Source organism: Triticum dicoccoides, chromosome 7B (assembly GCF_002162155.2).
Source record: "Triticum dicoccoides isolate Atlit2015 ecotype Zavitan chromosome 7B, WEW_v2.0, whole genome shotgun sequence".
Classification (NCBI taxonomy): Eukaryota; Viridiplantae; Streptophyta; class Magnoliopsida; order Poales; family Poaceae; genus Triticum; species Triticum dicoccoides.
In genome coordinates this window covers 548,595,315-548,599,788 of record NC_041393.1, presented here as the reverse complement: position 1 = coordinate 548,599,788, position 4,474 = coordinate 548,595,315, and the positions used below count along the sequence as shown (strand labels likewise).

Below are 4,474 nucleotides of genomic sequence, written 5' to 3'. Positions count from 1 at the left end.
GCCCTGACCGGCGACAGGCACAACACAGCCGATGTGTCGTGACCATCGTCAACCCGGAAACATCACTGCTTTCGCTTGACCAGCTCCAACCAATGTGTGGTACGAGAGGCAGGGCTCGGTGTCCCTCTCCCGCTTGCCGGCTTGGGTACGCCGGGTTCCCTTTCCACGGAAACCGTACAAGTGCCCCGGCAAAGGCAATGGTAGCTGCACGCTACGTATATCAAAAGCCAAATCAAACGAATTTCGGCCCGCTTCTTCGTGGATTTAGAGTTCCTCAAGTTCATCCTGCATGACTATTTTTTTTAATGTGGCTACTTTGTTGGGACAGCTACATCTCCATGCACAAAAGGCCAGGAGCACACATATGCGCACGTCGAACTTAAACAATGTTCAGAGAGTTTGAATTGGATTATTATTTTTTGGCGATCCGCTTTAAATGCTTTAGGTTGAAGACATTTTGGGAAAAAAAATGTGTGGAACATATGTGAAGCTAGTTTATTGCTAAAGATATGTGTGAAGCATGGACTAGTTTTCTGGTATCATGTATAGAAATAGTGCCAACATGATGGAACTACTGTAAAACCAAAAGAGTAAATTGCACAATACTGCCATAGGGGCTTAGGCTACGGTTGCTCATATCCACCACTCTGTTGTTCTTTCGAGGAAGAGATGGATGGTTGGTGGATCATTCTATGTCAATGTTGTTCCCAATCTAATCAAACAGAAGACACGATCAAAGGAGCCGAGTCCATGTAACAAGAGGGAGGGTCAGGTAGCACGTCAGCCTCAGCCACCGCGCTCTCCAGCATCTGCACCACATGGTGCATCGTCGGCCGGAGCGACGGGTTGGGCTCGATGCACCAGAACGCCACACGTGCGAACCTCTCCACCCTCTCCAAGTCCGCTGCCGCATCGTCGTCGTCAGGCAGTATGAGCTCAGTCCTCTTGCTGCTGACCAGCTGGATCGCCCACCCAAACAGCGTGACCGTCTCGTCCCTGTCCTGGTCGACCAACGGGTCCTGGCACTTCCGGCAGCAGATCATCTCCAGCAGCACGACACCAAAGCTTGGAGATCCCGAAGTCGGTGATCTTGGGGGCGTACGCGTCGTCGAGGAGTATGTTGTCCGGCTTGATGTCACAGTGCATGATCGGGGAGGCGCACCCGTCGTGGAGGTACTCGATCCCCCTGGCGATGCCGAGCGCTGCCTGGGCGCGCCAGCTCCACGGCGGCCGCTCCGGCTTGAAGAGGAAGCTGCGTAGCGACCCTCCCGGCATGAACTCCAGCACCAGCATCCGGTGCTTGCCTTCCTTGCAGTACCCGATCATGCGGACCAGGTTGCGGTGGTGGATCTGACCGATGGACTGCACCTCGTTTGTGAACTCCCTCTCGCTGTACTCGTTCGAGTTGATGAGCCTCTTCACCGCGATGAGGCGCCGCCGCGGGGACTTGAGCTCTCCTTGGTAGACCTCGCCGAAGCTCCCTTTCCCAAGCAGCTTCTCGAAGCCGTTGGTGGCTCTATTGAGCTCCTTCCAGCTGAAAGCTCTCACGCTCAACAATCCCTGGTTGTCTCTGTTCTTCTTGGTCAGTGGTGCTTTGCCAGGAAGCCACCGGGGATGGCCAGCAGCAGAAAGGCCACGCAGACTGTCACGGCTAGTATGGTTCTTGTCCTCGCCGACACCCTCGCCGGAGGATTGCTTCGCCGTACTTTGATCAGTGCCTTCGTGGTGACGTCGCTCGCCTGCTGCCCGTATGTCAGCACCGCCAACTCCGCGCAGTCGGTCCCGTTGATCATCAGCGCGGCGGCGCAGTGGCAGTCGTTGAGGCAGTAGTTCCGGCACTGATCCTCCGTGATCGATGCCTCCCATGTGGTGTTGGGCAGATCGACGAGCGTGTACTCCTCGGTGCTGTTCTCCCCGTCGCAGCTCTGCGGCGCGAACTTCGGCGTGCAGCCGCTGTCCGTGTGCTGCGCGTCGGCGTACGTGTACCCCGACGGGCACACGCAGCGGAGCCGGTCCTTCTGATCCGTGCAGTACGACCCCGGGCCGCACAGGCCCTGCAGTCCAGACGTCCTCCTGCTGCAGGCGTCGCTGGGGAAGGCCCCCGAGACGCTCCACGATGTGTTGCCGCCGCCGTCCAGGGCACGGGCATAGGCACGAACGACCCCGTCGGGGTCCATCCTGGCGAACCTGTAGAACTTGCCTGGGCTGCCGGTCGCCACCGACGATATCATGCTCTGGACGTTGCCGTTGTAGAGAGTGGAGCTGAGGACGCCCTGGTCGTCGAAGGTCACCGTCGTGTTGCCGCTGGAGCTGATGGTTTCGGCCTGCCAGTAGGCATTGGCTGCGCTGTTGCCGCTGAGCAGGTCCACGTAGAGCACGACGTTGCCGTCCGTCTGGACGCCCATGGTGAACCGGCCGGTGGTGAACTCTGTGTCCGCGCGCCTTGAGATGAGCTTCCCCCGGGACTGATCGTCCTTGGTCAAGGACTGGCCGGGCAGCAGCGTGTCCGTCGGGTACCAGAAGCTCGCCCACAGCACGCTCTCCGGCCCGCCGCCGCCGTCGCCGAGGAACTGGAGGTTGCCGGAGTCGAGGAGCGCGAGCACGGACCCGCTATTGAAGAGGGGGATCGGCGCCTTCCACAGCACACGGTTGCCGCCGTCGGTGGTGTCGGCGAGCTCCAGCCGGCCGTCGACCGTAACGCTGAGGGCGGACTGCGCCGTGGCGAGGGCGGCCGACGAGTAGGTATCCGACTGCTTGGCGAACCACACCACGGACTGCAGCTGGGAGGAGCTGCTGGGCCGGCCGTCGTCGTCGTCGGAGCCGGAGCGGAACCATGTGGCGAGGAGCCGAGGAGGAACTGGCCCGGGCTGGACCCGTCGAGGGCGCGGAAGCCGAACGCGAAGACGCCGGACGGGCTGGTGATGTAGCTGGGCGGTGTCATGGGGACTCCGGCCGTGAGGTTGGTCCGTGCGGCGGCTGCGGCTACGAGCAAGCGTGGCTGGTGGTGGTGCACTAGCACGGCAAGGAGCAAGGCGAGGAAGAGAGCAGGGCAAGGCGGCGATGCCATTGTTGGGCGTGGGAGCTCGGGGGCGCGAGCCAGAGGGCCGGAGTTTGATCTAATAATGACTCGTATTCATTCGTTGACTCCGATTCCTCGTCAAGATGTGCGTGTGGCAGTGGCACTGCCACCATGTGATGCGATGGGGCGCATGGGTACGGCTCCACGCGCAGGACGCCAAGGTCGTGTCGTCGCACAAGACCACAGCTAGTCTCTTGGAACAACTTGTACTCAGTACTCTTATAACTTCTCTCTCTAAAAAAACGAACTTGTACTTTTATAACTTCTCTCTCTCAAAAGAAATTCTTGTACTAATCTTAACCTGTGCTGTCTTGGACAAGATGCCACGTGGTTTCCTTAACTGACCTTAACATATCCTGTCTTATACGGGGTCGTCACGATGATGTACGGGCACAAACGATACTGTACCTGCTATCTTTGACGGGGTCGTCTCGATAGTTCACTGATGACGTGTTCAAAACACAAGAAAAAGTTCTAGCTGGAACATGTAGAAGATCCATTTTGTTTGTTTGTTTAACCAACGACGAAGCAGTTATTCTAAAAAAAAAACAGGAAGCGGTCAACATGTTATGTTACGCGTAGACGCAAAACAGGGACCGAAAGTCTCCGGATGTTTTCTGCAGATGGAAAGGGTGGGGAAGGATCACACACGTTATGTGTTGACTGTTCAGTCACCTCGAAAAACACCATGTTATCTTGACTGTTCACCGATCCCGGTGTGGACCGGTGTGTCCGAGATAAAAGGCTGCGTACGAGTAATTATCATGGGTTTGTTGGAACAACTTGTACTCTTATAACTTCTCTCTCTAAAAAATGAACTTGTATTCTTATAACTTCTCTCTCTCAAAAGAAATTCTTGTACTCTTAACCTGTTCTGTCTTGGACAAGATCCCACGTGGTTACTTAACTGACATTAACATGATTTTTTTACTATTCTGACCCTTTTAACGAACTTTGTCACAAAATGAACTCGACGTGAAAATATTTCACGATCTGACCCTTTTAGCAACGCCACAGCCCGCGGCGTTTCTGCCCAACATAGAAACGCCGAGGTAGCTAGCGTTTCTGATCAAAAGAATAAACGCCGTGGTAGCTAGCGTTGCGGACCAGGTAAGAAACGTCAAAGGCGCTGGCGTTGCTGCCCATCATTGAAACGGCAATGACCATGGTGTTGCTGCTCTTTTTTCATATGCATGTGGAATGTGGATGAACAGCCTAACTAATAAGGCTAATTAATTATGACCAAAGAGGACAGCAACGTCATGGTTCCTTGGCGTTTCTATGATGGCCAGAAATGCCATCGCCTTCGGCGTTTCTTACCTGGTCCGAAACGCTACCTACCTTGGCGTTTCTTCTTTGATCAGAAACGCTAGCTACCTCGGCGTTTCTATTTTG

At 55.6% G+C, this 4,474-nt stretch overlaps 1 pseudogene; it reads right to left on the bottom strand.

Annotated features, from left to right (window-relative positions):
- Positions 1 to 433: 433 nt before the first annotated feature.
- Positions 434 to 3,143, bottom strand: LOC119340040 (annotated as a pseudogene).
- Between the last annotated feature and the right edge of the window lie 1,331 nt (positions 3,144 to 4,474).